Source organism: Alnus glutinosa, chromosome 7, assembly GCF_958979055.1.
Source record: "Alnus glutinosa chromosome 7, dhAlnGlut1.1, whole genome shotgun sequence".
Classification (NCBI taxonomy): domain Eukaryota; kingdom Viridiplantae; phylum Streptophyta; class Magnoliopsida; order Fagales; family Betulaceae; genus Alnus; species Alnus glutinosa.
This window is the reverse complement of record NC_084892.1, coordinates 4,471,151-4,487,903: the sequence shown is the minus strand read 5'-3', so window position 1 is coordinate 4,487,903 and position 16,753 is coordinate 4,471,151.

Sequence of the window (16,753 nt, the reverse complement as noted above, 5' to 3'; positions counted from 1 at the left end):
ATGGCTTTCATCAAACACAATACGTACACTATTCTGAATAAACTATTGATAATTAATTTATGTCTTTATCCATCGAGCAAGGTTGGTATCAAATACAACGTAATTTCATGGAAGTCTTTGCTTTTTATACGTATCTTTATCCTAATCTGGCAGTATACGTAGTCGGCCGCATCTTTTATCAGACAAGGAAAAGAAAAGTATGTTGAACGAGTACACACTGTGCTATGAGCCCTAAAACAGAAGCAACTGGTCTGTTTTCTGCCAAATACAATATAAATTAAATTATTAATTAATTAATTTTTTTTATTTTTTATTTTTTATTTTTTTTCAAATTTAGACTTTTGAATTAAGCAACGATTGGTCACGCTATTAGTCGATAACAGAAATATGTGTTTGACAAGGGTTAGATTGGCTATCAGAATAGGGTGTTGAAAAGTTGACACCATTCAACCAGATTGACCCTCATCGATTAACTTCTTTCTTGAGCTGAGCCTTGGTGAAGATCCTAGCTTGTCTTCTGTCTTTGGGTCAGGTTGGCCAAGTGTAGTATATTAGTTTAGACTTAAGAGCTTAAATGGTTAGCCTAGTTAGGAGGGATTAGGAGAAGGTTCAAATGGATCATTCCTTACGTACCCAAGTTCCCATAAAAATATTTTTGACATTCTAGAAAGAAAAAGTAAAGCACTTAATTTGTGAGTGAAACAACGGGATTAAACCTGCTTTAATTATTTATTAAAGGTTTATGGAAACTATAACAAAATAAGTTAGAATAGAATAAAATAAATTATAAGTAAAACATTATTTTAATAGTTTTTGACCAAGGTCCCGAAAAACAAAAGACTCGTGTGTGTGGATTCGTCACGTTATTGACACGTCACTAATAACTTAAGTTGATGTGAAAATGAAATGTACAAGCTTGAAATCAAATCTACACTTTGATTAGAATATTAAATGTTTTTTTCTTGAGTAATTTTTTTTTATACATAGGGAGTTTGACCAGGCGAAGAGATTCTTTCACCCTTTATTAAAGCAATTAATTAATATTGTGAGCTTACGAATTTTACATTTAATGCACAAGTACCTTTACTTAGAAATTAAAGCAAGTTTGGTATCAATTCCCTTATTCTTATTATTATTATTATTTATTTTCCATGAAGTTACGTATATTCTCTCTACAGATTTTACAACATGGATTGAAGTTTGATCAAATAATTTAGGGAATAACTTAATTAAGTTTCGATTGGAATTCTCTAAAATTAAACTGCTTGAATTTCACTAAAATTCGGACAGGAGAGGAGGTTACAATATTGTATCGGTCTCGGACCGTATAATTAAGGTGCTCCCGTTGCAGCTTCACTCTATAGACATCCCGGCCAAGAGGGGAAACACGAACTAGATTGGAGACGAACATAAGTAAAATGGTAAAAGTAAACCAAGTTTGTTACTTTTCTTGAACATATCTAAAATGGTTAATTATAACTAATCGATTCAAAACAGTTAGAGATGATCAGTTCTGTTCCTGGCGGGTGAAGTTACAGCCAATAAAAAGTGCAGCAAAGTGAAAAATGGATTCCAAGAAAAAGAAGAGCCATTAATTAATATGCAAGCAATTAAAAGCAAAAAGGTGAAGAGAAGAGGTTAGAGGTCAGGTCATTATCAAAACATGCAGCCCCACAGGCATCTTTGAACTGCAATATATACCAACACTAATCTCTCAAGCAACTCCATGCATCTTGTAAAATATGTAGGGACAAGTCAATTAACTATAAAATCATTGCTGTTACCGTGCACAAGGATCATGAAAAATAAAGAATCGAAAAGAGAAAAAATAAGACAAAATTTACGTGGTTCGGCAATTTGTCTACATCCACAGGAGTGCGGCTATATTCAATAATATGATTTAGGGTTACAGCATAACATATTTATAGCAAAACCCTAATGTAGAGACAAAAATGAAAAATTCTAAAATACCCTATACCATATACCACTCCGCCAACTGACTACTTTACTGATATTTTTGTATTACTTTCCATGCCAAAAAAAAAATGAGCCGGTACTTGTTCAAATTACAATCATTATAAACATTAATTGTCATACGTCAAGCTTAATAGTTAATATTACGCCTTGTGATGTCATACGTAAGAGAAAGTCATGGGACACATTAATTAAATGGGGTTACCCCTAGCTTGTTTTCTCTTTGAGCGTTGATATATGTCTTCATGTCATGAACCTAAAGTTAATTATATTTGAGTTTATTCTAGAAAGGTGAATCAGAGTGAAGTTCAATTTTGTTACAAAATTTGATTTCAATTAATACAATCCCAACCAAAATTCTGATTAAAAAAAAAAGGAAAGTAAAGCAAAGTTATATATTGGCCACACCACAAAAAAACTTGTTTTTTGCCACTTGCAATTCGCCACGTGTACGGTCACTGTACACGTGGCGAACTGTTGGCCACGTGCAAGTGGCCACGTAAATACACGCGGTGAATCCGGGTGACACTAATTACACAGTTGGCCGCGTGTATTTGGCCACGTGTATTAAAATACATGTGGCTAAATGTATTTTTTTTTATTTTTTATTTTTTTTTAAATATAATTTTTTTTGGACACGTATACTTAATTAATGCACGTTGCCAACAATTATATTATCTTTTCTTCTTCTTCTTTTTTTTTTTTTTTTTTTTTTGTTTTTGTTTTTTTCCTTCCTAATATATTGGAGTGTACGTATACGTTAACGTATAGATAAAATGTTTTATCTCGTCACTGAGAGTGAGAGACAAGAGTTGGACGGAGATACAGAGAGTGAGAGAGACAGACAGAGAGTGAGGTATTAGAGAAAGAGAGTGAGAGGGTACTGACGGAGAGAGAGAGAGACGTCGACGTCGGGAAGGCCGGCCACGCGGTGGTCAGGGAGCTGGCCGGTGGTGCGCGCCTGACAGAGAGCTGGCCGGTGGTGCGCGTCTGACGAAGAGAGAGAGCGAGCAAGAGGGAGAGAGAGAGAGAGAACACTGAGAGCGAGCGAGCAAGAGGGAGAGAGAGAGAACACTAAGAGAGAGAGAGAGAGAGAACAGAGAGAACACTGAGAGAGAGAGAGAACAGAGAACGAACACTGAGAGAGAGAGAGAGAGAGCGAGGGAGGGAGAGAGAGAGAGAACACTGAGAGAGAGAGAGAGAAAGGTGAGAGAGAGAGCGAGCGAGAGAGCGAGAGCGAGAAAGAGTGATCGAGAGGGAGAGAGAGAGAGAACACTGAGGGAGAGAGAGAGCCTAATTTATATACTCAAAGTGACGGCAAGTGGGTGCGCGGGAGTTGTCCCGCGCGCCTACCTGCACCAATTTTGATTTATAATTTAAATATATTTATATATAGTACAAATTTTAAAAAACAGTTGGCCACGTGTATTAAATACACGTGGCCAATTACAAATATAAATATAAAAAATTATAAAAAAAAATATAAATATTTTAGCCACGTGTATTTATTACACGTGGCCAATTAGCCACGTGTATTAATTACACATGGCTACTTGGCCACGCATATTAATACACGTGGCTAATTGGCCACGTGTAATTAATACACGTGGCCAATTACGAATATAAATATAAAAAATTATAAAAAAAAATATATAAATATTTTAGCTACGCGTATTAATTACACCTGGCCAATTAGCCACGTGTAATTAATACGCGTGGCTAATTGGCCACGTGGCTACAGTGACGGTTACTGTAGCCACGTGGTTAATTGCATGTTTTTTTGTAGTGTGGGTCCCCCCTATATATCACATTCTAGATCTATGTAAGAGACATAAAGATGAATGATCCTTCACATGATTGAGTTAGAAATTTTTTCGAAGGATAGAATTGTGTTTTCAAGACTTATGATGTGATTGATGATAAAGAACCGTCGTGCACAAGTTAACCTCCCAAAAAGTGTTCGACTCTTATGAATTATGGCATGTACGTTCCTTTAGCTTTGAAGAGATCATTAAAGTTCTTCGATAAAATTGTCGAGATGAAATAGGATCACCTTAGATGAACTTACCTATGTGAGAGTGAAAGCGTGGCCAGCTTAATTCTTATGGTATTGACCATGCCTAGACTCTAGAGCTCTCATAAAGCTGGAATATTGCACTGTACAGGGCCATTAGCCATAGAAATGCAGGCCAAGTGAAACACTTGCAGAATCAATAAATAAACGTGTGTGATATGCATGACTAGTCTAATTGCTAGATTTGTCCATTCAAGATTTGCTCATTGATCGCCTTGACATAGTTTTAATATATATATATATATATATATATATATATATATATATATATATATATATATATTTGCACTAGGTGAATTCAAGTTTAAAAGACAAATTTGTTGAAGCGAGTTGTTTTCACAAAAATGCACAAAAGATTTTGTTTTACTAATTTTCAAAATTATTTGAAATATTGGGAGACCGTTAGATTTATCTAAAATAAATAAATAAAATTACATCGTTTGGGTATTTCAAATAATTATGAAATATATTTTATATTTAAAAGTTTAATGCATGTACATTTAATTGAAGGATTTACATCTTTCAATTTTAGGATGGATTAATATGCTATTTAAGGTGTCAATTAAGTTGAATTTGTTGGTTATGAAAGGTATTAAATATGCTATTTCAAGTGTCCATCGAATTTGATAGCTACGATTCCCTCGATCTTTTTTTTTGATAAACATTCGTACTGATTTCATTCATAAAACGGGTAAACAATAAGAGCATAAAACTCTTAATGGATCAGAGTAGGGAATTCTGAAATTACAATTTCTCTAATACTATTCGGGTAACAATCAAGCCAAACTCGATCTGCGACAAACTGAATTCCCTCTTTTGCAAGCGTATGTGCCGCTGAGTTCGCAACTCTTGGCGTATGACAAACCTTCCAATCCCGAAAAAACCGGAGTACTTCGTGAATATCAGCCACAATGTGTCCATACTTTCCCCAATTTAATCCTGGTTTATTGATAGAATGTACCACTTGAAGGGAATCTCCTTCCAACATGATTCTGTCCAGCCCTCTGTCCTTACAAAATTCAACTGCTTTCAAAGCCGCTATGGACTCCCCAACAACCGGATCAAAAATAAAATCCACCACCTGACTAGTAGCTGCATGAACCATACCCTTGGAATCTCTTATTAACAAACCAATACCCATCCTGCCATTTTTGTTGTCTAAAGCCACATCACAGTTAATTTTAAAAAAACTGGAAGGAGGAGGGATCCATCTTACTATAGATGTTTCTGCCCGAGTATTCAGTAGCGATACAGAATGTCCCTTTCTTTTCAGAGAATCCCGATATTCGTTAATAAAAGTTGCTGAAATCTTTATTATTTCATTTGGGTGGATAAAATCCCCATCATGAACCACCGAATTCCTCCTAAACCAAATACGTCTAGCAATCTCTGCATGAACTTCAACCTCATCCCCACTGAACCTATCAAAGAGATACTCCATAACTTCTGCAAAAGAATAGCCAGCAACATAGCTCTTTTGAATCATTCTTCCCCCTGCCCCCCAAACATCAACCGCCGAAGGACAATCCCATAAAATGTGCTTTGCCGTTTCCAATTCTTTCTTGCAAAACAAACATAAAGGGTCAAGAGAAATACCTTTCTTTTGTAAATTATCCTTCGATGGCGATTCCCTCGATCTATTCAATAACTTTTGCAACAATATCACCAGTTTAATTGCCTTGTTGGGTGCAAACTTGCTACGACGAGAATGGAGCATATTGTTTCCATTGGCAAGCTTGACTCGAAGAAGGTTGCAAGAGTAGATGCTAGTGTATCAATAAAAAGAAAGAAAGAAAGTAGATGCTAGTGAAGGAAGAAGCAGCCACGACCGGCCTGCCATTACCATGGAGGAAAGGTTTAGAATTTTAATGGAGGAAGTAGACTAAACGGGAGTAGTGGAAAAGACAAACATACAAAAAGTTATATTCTTGTTGCGAGATCGCAAGCATTTCGTTAAATACTTTGAGCCAATAGTGGCATCACTCGGTCCTATCCATCATGACTAGGGCTGAGCATGAGCCGGGGCGGCGGGGATGCCTCTTTTTTGACCCGCCCCGTAGGGGTGTGGGTTCCTCAAAGGGAATCAGCACCCCCCTAAAATCTCCCTACATCCATGTGGGGCTGGGATGCACGGGATGGGAATCCGCAAGTATAGAGGTTAAATCCATTGAGGCATTGAAATCTTATGCTTTCTTTTCTTGCTCCCGCCATTTCCTATCAGAAAGCTTTTTTGCCTTAATCCCTACACAACCCAGTAAATGAGTTACTTGTAAAGACCAAATTCTTGACATAAATTACTTCTTTATGTAAAATTCTATCATTCTTGAATCACAAACATTAAGAAAAATCAGTCTTTGTTGCTCCTGTATATATAGTTATATCCATTATTCTGATCTTAACATTTTCCTTCTCCATATTTCTTTCATTTGGCATGTGAATTTTTCTATCAAACATAAAGAGGAATCAACAAGAACTCATAAACCCTTCAGTTTAAATTATCCGATTGACCAAGAACTTCAAGATAAAAGGCTATTCGTTCTTAAAAGAAGAGGGGAAAAAAAAACCTTGAGCTTAAGATGAAGATCCTTCAGTCTCATGTTTGTCCCTAAAACGTGATTAGAGACGCGCATGGATGAATGTGTGGTGCGGCGTTGTGCGGAGAGTGGAGAGGAGTAGAGGACTTAGTTTTAAGTTTGCTAGGGTTAGGTTAGCACGCTGAGCCAGAGAATTTTATGTTTTTTTTTTTTTTTAATTATGCGGTGCTGGTGCAGGGCGGGGCGGGGACCCGAAAGTTTTCAAGAGCCCCCCCGCAGCCCGCACCGCATTGTGCTGGGGGCCCAAATAAAGGCCCGTGGCCTGCACTAAGGGTGTGGTTTTGCTGTTAGGGGGGTGGGGCGGTTTCTTCGAGTTGGGGTAGGTATTACTCACTCCTAATCATGGCAACCCATGTAATATATATTATATTCCTTTTTTGGTTGTGGCCTTTATATCACATTTACGGTGTTTACGGTGTTTATTATTTTTTAATAAACATATACGGTATTATGGATATTTCTATTAATTTAGATTACCGTAAATATGGAATCGGTATTATGGTTATTTCTATTAATTTAGATTACCGTAAATATGGAATCGGTTAATTGATTTTAAAAAAAAATCAATTAACGATATTGTTTCCTTGATGGAAGGAAACAATACGGTGTTTACCATTTGAGGGTCCCTAACCTAGCCTATAAATAGAGTGCTTGTGTACACCATCAGTACAGCCATCAAGCAATAGGCATAGGTTAGAAGATCCCTCAAATAATCTTTCTTGTTCTTCAGATGGATCGTGGAGACGCTTGAGCAAATATGGCTAGAGGTATGCCTGAATCCTGTCTTATTCGTTTTCCGCTGCGCATGTTAGGTTAAAGAAATAATTGTTATTTAATTATTTCTAACATGTGGTATCAGAGCCAGCCTCTGTGCTATTTTGCTTAGCATATAATTTTACTATGCGTTATCAATATTGAATCAAGTATTTTTTTATTTGTTATCAATATTGAATCAAGTATATTCTATTTGGTATTGTTCACTTCTGTTTGTCAATATTGTTTGAGCAATATTTCGTCTTTTGTGACATGATAGAAACGCATTAGCGATTATTTTGTGAATATTTGTTGTTCACGTACTGTTTGTGAAAAACCCATATATTTGATATAACTTGTTTTTATCACTATTCTGTGTATTGTGATATATTGCCTAATTTTGAGTTGTTGTAATCTTGATATGGGTATTTTTATAAAGGGGTGGCGGCTAGGGTTCCATTTTTAGGGTTTTCAACCCATCTGGAACATTACGGGTCGGGTTGGTTGGTGACTGGGTAGGGTTTCGACCCATTAAAGTTTCTGGGTTGGATATATTTTCGGGTGGGGTTTTTTAAAACCCATACAGTTTTGGGCCATTTAAGTGGGCTGACCTAGTTTGGGCCAGCACTATACATAGACCTAGAGGCCTGACCCGATTAAGTGGGTTGACCTAATTGCCCAATACAGTAGCCCATTTGGAGTCTTGTGACCCAGAAGCCCAACCCAATATAGTAGCCCATTACAGTAGCATTTAAATAAAATAAAAGATTTGGCTCATATGGGGTTCGAACTTGGGACCTTCATGTCCATAAAGTGACAAGCTTCAAACCATTGAGCTAAGCCTAGTTTTATGCTTTCACATTAAGGTTTTATTCCCTTTATTATTTACAGTACTGTGTATTAAAATTATTGTTTATTTAATACATGAATTGAGGAATATATTTTTAATTGTTGAATTTATATTGTTTAAATATAAATTGCTTGATGCCTAGACCTAATAATAATTAACAATACCATATATACTGGTGTGTTTACAGTAATATCTAAGAATACAATGTCGGGAAAAGTTCTGGCAAGGAAAGTCTTGGGATTTAAGTGTGTCCGGTGTGACCCCCCTCACTTTCCTGGGAGCTCATCTGGTTGCACCTTAGAAAATGCTGTTTACCCCATTTAAGTATTGGTTTGTTATATTCCTGGGGCTATTAAGGGGGCATCTATAAAATTGTTAGATGTTAATGAAGTAGCAATTATCATGATAATTTTGGGAGAGCCACAGCATCCCAATTTTGAATGACAATTGCATCAAGATTACACACACGTAATTATCATTATGATTTTGGGGAACCACAGCATCCCGATTTTTAATGATAATTACATCAGGATTACATATAAGAACATCATAAAGAATTTTATTAGATGTTCATAAACTGCAGAGTGATTATTATGATTTTGGGAGAGCCACAGCATCTCGATTTTTATAATAATTGCATAAAGATCGTACACGTGAACTTCATATAGAAAAATTAACATCGTCTTGTAATTAATTCATAAATTTAATTACTTATCCCCACAGGGAAGTTTTTATTTTTATGACTTAATTAGAATAAGATAACAAATTTGGTATTGAAAGTAAAATTTCTCTCGGTTGCCCACAGGTACGGAGAATTTTATTTTTTAATATTTAAATTTGCCTTAGTCTTATTAATAAAGAGTAAATTTCATGCGCGATGCAACCTTTGCCCACAGGTAGGTTGAAATTTACTATTTAAATTGGCATTGGCTAATTTAAAATAAAGTTAATTCATAGCATTAAAGTATTTATTTTATTTTTGGGTTATTGCAGCTATTCATATTACTCTACCTTGGTAGTTTTATATTCCAATACTTTAAGGTAATATTTTTTCTGACTGAAAAATATTAATATGCTTTTTCATTTGGGGTGTTAAAAATTTGGTGCTCCGTGTGGACAAACCACCTACTCCCGCGGAATTAAGTACGCCACGTGAGATTATTAAGCATGAACGGTGGGAGTGATTTAATCACTTAAGTTAGATGTTCATGAAATCTCATGTCACTAAAGTCATCAGGGATTTATTCCTAAATGTTTTAGAGCCAAAGTTTTATAAAGGTTGTTTAGGAACATGTAGTAAGTTCAAACAAAACTTGGCCAGCACCCTAATAGAAAAAGCTTTAAAGACAAACCTTTTACAGTTTCTAAAGTGTTTATAATCTCATTATGGGAATGAAGGATATTATAGCTTAGCTTAAGTCCCTAAAGATTGAGATTTTTAAGTCATTATTGGTCTATTTCAATTTTTGAATTCTCTCTTCTAAATGTAGAATTTTATCTTGTAACACACGTAAAGATAAATGGTTAGTAAATAAACTTCTAACCATGTGTGTTCAAGGATATGAGAGAATTCATAAAGTGTTCACATGATTACTCATGTCAAGGGAAGGACCAATAAATGCAATCATGTCCAACACTTAAAGCATGAGAATAAAGTGCCAATAAAGTATTATGGCAATCAAGATACCTATTTCTCATGCAATAAGGAAAATTAAGGGAATATAAAGAAAGATTGCATGAAGTAAAAGAAATGACTTAAAATAAAGATAATCTCATATATCCAGTATGTCGTGAATCTCTTGTAGTGACTCATTCAAATATGTTGTGGATTGATTATGGTTTAACAATCCACATTGTCAACACAAATGCAGATCTTTTTAAAATGGATAACACGTGTTTATAATTTGAGCTTGTTGGGATCTATAGGTTAATTTTAAAATTCAGTTATAATTTTGACCTAAAAAATGATTTATATTCCATAATCCTTTTGAAATCTATTTTCTAGTTTGGCTTATTAAAAATTTCAATTTTATTTTAAACTTGAAATTTTTCTTATTTTTGGTGGAATATTGGTTGGGGTTTATTTAAAGTCTATTTAAAATTGACCTACATCCCAATTTTGAAACAAAATTATTTGTTTATTTCTGCATACTGATGTTGACGTAAAGTAGAGTCTTTGAGAATTTAAAAATGCTCTTGTTATGGTTTTGGAGATTGAAATACATCTCCATACAGAAAATAAAAGTCGGTAATTTACTGACTTTGGTTCTTGTGTGGACTGCATAAGGGAAAGCATACCAACAAGACCATTAGAGGTGTCAAAGAGAGCCTTTTAAAATTCTTGAGATCATGTACATTGAAATATGTTAACCTTTCCATACTCATTGCCTAAATGGTCAGAGATATTTTTTATCTCTTTTAGTGATGACCATATAAAGTTTATGTATCTCTATCTTCTAAATATTAAAGCTGGGGTATTGAATGCTTTCAATATCTATAAGGAAGAAGAAGAAAAAACAATATGAAGATCATAAGATCTAATATAGGCATAGAGTATTAAGGTAGGGGAAATGATTAGTAATACTAATCTGCTATTACCCTTATAGAGTAAAGCTTTGAAGACCGTTGTGTATATGTTAAACAGGATTTCATCTAAGGTTGTCCTTATGACACCTTTTAAAGTATGAAATAGATGGAAGCTTAGTTTACATTATTTACACATATGGGGTTGCCTTGCTAAAGAGAGGATTTATAATCCTCGCATAAGGAAATTAGATTCAAGGACAACCAACGAATCTTTTATAAGCTATCTAGTAAACTTTAAAGGGTTTTAATGTTTTATTATCCTTCATATAATCCTAGAGTTGTTGATTGTAAAATTTCTAGAGGATGCAGAACCTAGTGGGAGTGCTCATTCACATAAATTGGAATTTGAGGAAGCACTAGAGTTGGCCAAATCTCCTCCTCATAGAGGATGATTGATTGTAGTCAGGGAAAATCAGATTGATTATCCTGAGCCACAATCACTTCTAGAACAACCAACTCATACAGAACAGGTTCAAAATCTATTCTCCCATTGCAAAATGCAGAGGAAGTAGAATTAAGAAAATCCTATAGAATAAGTAGATCAACAATTCTTAGTGATCATGTTGTATATCTCCCAGAGTCTGATGTTGACATTGGACATAAAGATGATCCAAATTTGTTTTCACATGCTATGAATGGAGAAAACTCCTCATTGAGATTCAGTGCCATGAAGTGAGAGTTAAGTCCATGGCTGAAAGGTCGAGCTAGACTCGTAGCCAATGGTTTTACTCATAAGGAAGGCATTGATTATCGTGAAACATTCTCTCCAGTGTCTAAGGATGGTTCATCAAGATGATCATAGCATTAGTAGCTTATTTTTGATCCAGAGCTACATCAAGTGGATGCGAAAACAACTTTTCTGAATAGGGATCTTAAGGACGAGGTTTACATGAAACAATCAAAAGGTTTTATAAATAACAGTCAGAAAGCTTGCAAATTAAAGAATTCTATTTATGGGCTGTGATAGATCTCTCAATGGTAAGATACTTTTTACAAGGTTATTGTTTATAGAAAACATTGTTAATTAGTATATATACCTTAAGGTCAGTGGGAGTACAGTAATCTTTCTAGTCCTATATTTGCAAGTGGTGATTTAGGTTTGCTACATAAAGTTCACAAAACTTTGAAATGAAGGATTTGGGTGAAACCTCTTATGTCTTTTGACATAGAGATTCACAGAGACATAAAGAATATTAACATTGTCTCGGAAGGCCTACATTGAAAAAGTTTTGAGAAAATTTAGAATGAAGGATTTGCACCTTCAGTAGCAATTAAGAGGGACTAATTAAATACAGATTAATGTCCCAAAAGGTATTGGAATAAGGGCAGATGAAAAGTTTTAAGTGTCTGCATTATACATAACCATATGACTAACAATAAGTATATTGAGTCAATAAAGTGCTGCAAATAAAGTCTTGCGGTATATGCAAGGAACCAAGAAGTACAACTTAACCTAAGGATACACTTTCCATTTGAAGGTGGTTAGTTGTTCAGATTTGAGTTTTGTTGATTGTGTAGATAGTAGAAAGTCTACTTTAGGGTATATATCTTTTTATTGAAGGATATATCCTAGAGATGCAGTATGCAGACTATAGTTGCTACGTCTACCAAGAAAGCTAAAAGTCTAGCGTGCTATGAATTTAGTACACAAGCATGATGGTTGAGACATTTGTTGAAAGTCTCAATCTTGTCGATTTTACAGTTAGACCATAAAGATACTCTGCGGTAATTCTACTATAATCTTCTTTTATAAGAATAAAGAGTAGAAGCAGAAGTAAATCGACATCATGTATCTCAGTACGAGAGATAACATTAAGAGACATAAATGGTCTATTGAGCATATAAGTACTGAATTAATGATTGCGGATCCAATGATTTAAAGTTTACCGGTAAAGAAAGAATAAAGTCATGCGGAATATATGAGACTCATTAATTCATTTTCGCTTGGTTTGTCTCTTTTTGGTCTATAGACATAAAGTTATTATAATAAAGATTTTTTGTGCACATTTGTTATTTTATCCATGAGGATAAATAAAGTTGGACCCAAATGACTTATAGGAAGTTTATTCATAAAGCTTGATTATCCATAAGGTACTCATGTAAGAAGTGTTTTACATCGTGATACATGGAAGGGACGACCTAATTTTATAATGGTTTTACCGCCATGATTCGTGTGAAACATTTCTTATCTGAGTGGGAGGATTCCATAAAAGGATTGGCCAAAACTAAAGAACCTAGTACCATATGGTCATGTATTATAAAGTCCAAGTGGGAGAATGTAATATATATTATATTCCTTTTTTGGTTGTGGCCTTTATATCACATTTACGGTGTTTACTATGTTTATTATTTTTTAATAAACATATACGGTATTATGGATATTTCTATTAATTTAGATTACCGTAAATATGGAATCGGTATTATGGTTATTTCTATTAATTTAGATTACAGTAAATATGGAATCGGTTAATTGATTTTTAAAAAAATCAATTAACGATATTGTTTCCTTGATGGAAGGAAACAATACGGTGTTTACCATTTGAGGGTCCCTAACCTAGCCTATAAATAGAGTGCCTGTGTACACCATCAGTACAGCCATCAAGTAATAGGCATAGGTTAGAAGATCCCTCAAATAATCTTTCTTGTTCTTCAGATGGATCGTGGAGACGCTTGAGCAAATATGGCTAGAGGTATGCCTGAATCCTGTCTTATTCGTTTTCCGCTGCGCATGTTAGGTTAAAGAAATAATTGTTATTTAATTATTTCTAACAACCCAAAGTACCAGCTTCGAGAGAAGTACAAGCTTAGATTGGCGAGAAAGTTCGCCCAAGGTTGCGAGAAGAGTATAAATCTTTTATACGAGGAGGTTGAGAAGAAAATCAAGAATCTAAGGGATCTGAGGGAATGCTTCGAGGAGGAGGTGACGAACAAGTACGATGATGAGGCTCTCGTTTGGATGTTGTTCATGGACGGCTGCGCAATACTACAATAATATTATGTGCTGCAAATAACAAGTTTAAAGAGTTGAATATACCTTCACTCAATAGGATTTATTCTTGTTGGGGAACCAAGTCTCCTATCTTCTACTCAAGTTATTGATGAGGTTGAGTGGGAAGCAAGGTGAGTTGTGTAAATTGGTTGAAATTTTCTTTCACAACGATAATTATTATCTGCAAACAGAGCCACAAAAACAAGGAGAAAGAGACTAGACCCATCTTCTCGACCTTCTGAGAACAAGACTTTTGGGTCCGTTGCGATCATTTGGACAGGCATGTAGATGGCCATGTAGAAATTAAAGATACGTCGACAGGACCAGGCTTGGCAATCGTATGGCAATGTGAAGGAGCTTAAAGCAGCAGGAATCCAATTGAAACGTGGAAACAATAGTTACTTGAGAAACGTAAGTTTTACTAGACGATGTTGTTGCCCCGGATACCTTTGCCTTCCTCCAATTATTATGGATGACTCAATGGGCCCCATATTCATGAACTTGATAGCTTATGAAATGTGTCTGGATTTCGAGAATGACTTCGGCATCACCTCTTACATAGTCTTCGTAGATTCACTCATCCATGAAGCCACCGACGTCAAAGAGCTGAGGAAAGCACGCGTACTCCACAACTTCCTTAGCAGTGACCAAGAAGTGGCTGACTTTTTCAATGAGATAGGCACCGACTTGGTGCCTAACGCCGAAGCATATAAGGATCGCAAGTGCCAGATTCAGGACTACTACGCACACAGTTGGAGGAAATGGATGGCGAAATTATTTCAAAATTATTTCTTCTCCCCTTGGACTATAATTAATTTGGTGTTCACCATAGCATTTTCACTTTTTCTAAGTGTCGGTCAGACCTCCTTTTTTTTTTTTTTTTTTTTTTTTTTATGAGAAAAGTGTCACTCAGACTTGGTATGCAGCCCACCCACCCCCTTGCCCTTGCGATGACTTCTGCAATAAATCACCATGAAACTCAACGTAAGAGAAAAAGGTACTGATTAGGAATTTGTTTACTTTGGTCTTGGTGTTTTTTATGCAAGTTTATATAAAATAAGTAAGGGTGGTTATACGCACATTCTAATTTCATGTGTACAATAAATCACTATAGTATTGACACTTTTTAAAGTTTGATGCGAAATTGATGAAAAATTAGAGATTATAAGTGAAGCTTTTCCAAATAATTATGAGTAGGGTATTATTAATTTCCGACACCCATCCATGGATTTACTCAACACATAATGAAACGCATCTAAGACAAATGATTATTTTCAACAGTTTGCAACGTAGAAATTTATAATAAAATAAAGCAAAAATAGGGGAAGCAAAAGTGAGAAAAGCTAGAGAGAAAAATTGGTGCTGCCTTTAACCTCGAGACAAGGGGTAGAGAATATGGTAGAAACTTTGGTTGAGGCAGATCAAGATCCAGAAACGGTAGAAGCGAATCTGGATCTGGTAACCAACTAGAATGCTGGAATTGTACGTGGCAAGATAGGCCACTTTAAGAAGAATTGCAAGGAGCCAAGGAAGAACACTGAGAACAACTCTACAAACGTGGTGGCAAAAGAAATGCATGATGCCTTAATTCTCTCTGTCGACAGTCCTCTTGATTCTTGGGTCTTGGACTCAGGAACTTCTTTCCCTACCACTGCAATCCATGAAGTTCTCGAAAGCTATGTTGCTGGAGATTTCAGAAAAGAATGTGTACTTGGCTGACGAATTAGCGCTGGATATTGTGGGCATGGGTGATGTTCGCATTAGAGTCCACAATGACTCAGTATGAACATTGCTGAAAGTCAGACATGTTTTAGAACTGAATCAGAATTTGATTTTAGTAAGACAGTTTGATGAAGAAGGGACTGCTATTAGCTTTCATGGCGGTCAGCAGGGGTAGAGGCACATATGTTGTTGGGGGCCATGCCCCCCCCCCCCCCCCAAAAAAAAAAAAAATTTCAAAGCCCTCAATTTTTTTATTTTCTTTTTTTAGGTTAAGCATTAGCCCCTGCAAAAATAGAATCACCCCCCCCCCCCCCCTCTCCTAAAAAAACTTTACAATAACTACAAATATAATTGTTTCCTTGTTTTTTTATATATATATATGCAAGTCCACGACAAACGCAGTAGATTTAAAAGGAAAAAAAAAATAGCAATAGCAAAATAGCAAATCCTCCTCAACACGGCAGCCCAACTTGGCAATGTCAATCAAAAAATAAAAAAAATACACTGCACAAGGGAAAAAAAAAAAAAAAAGGGCAAAATTTACTTTTCAATAACTCAAATTTCCCTCAACCTCATTCTCACATTCAACCCTAAGAGAAAAGAAAAGAAAAACGCATCTTGAAAATACTGAAGGCTCGAGAGAACTCAGAGAACTGAGATTGAGATTTGAGAAGAACAGCTTTGGAGGAAACGCCGTCTGTCGTCCACGGTCCACGCACCACCGATCCACCAGCACTATTATCTATCACGCTATGAGTTATCTACTAGATCTCACTTCTTTGTAGGGCCGTAGGCTATTTTGCAATTTTTGCTTTAAAATTTGGGGCTTTTCTATGAACAAAAAGAAGAAGAAGAAAAGAGTGTAGAGAAAACTAGAGAAGTGAGGAAGACAAGAGGAGACGAGGAGACGAAGGACGGGAGGAGTGAAACTGAAGGTTGTGATTGTGATTCTGTGAAGGCTTGATTCGCTTGAGGCAATTGTGCCTTTCTGCCTTTGTGCGTTGACAGTGCGTTGGGGAAAGGAAAAATATTAAAGGCAGAAGGTGAGAAGCCGAGAAGGTCCTAGAAACTAAGAAACTAGAAGTGAATACTGTGAGTCTGTGAATGAGTCATGAGTGAATCAATGGGTTATTGGGCTTAAAAAAACTACTTTTTGATAAATTGATAAATTGTATTTGTCATTTTGTTGGATCACTTGGATGAGTAGTGCT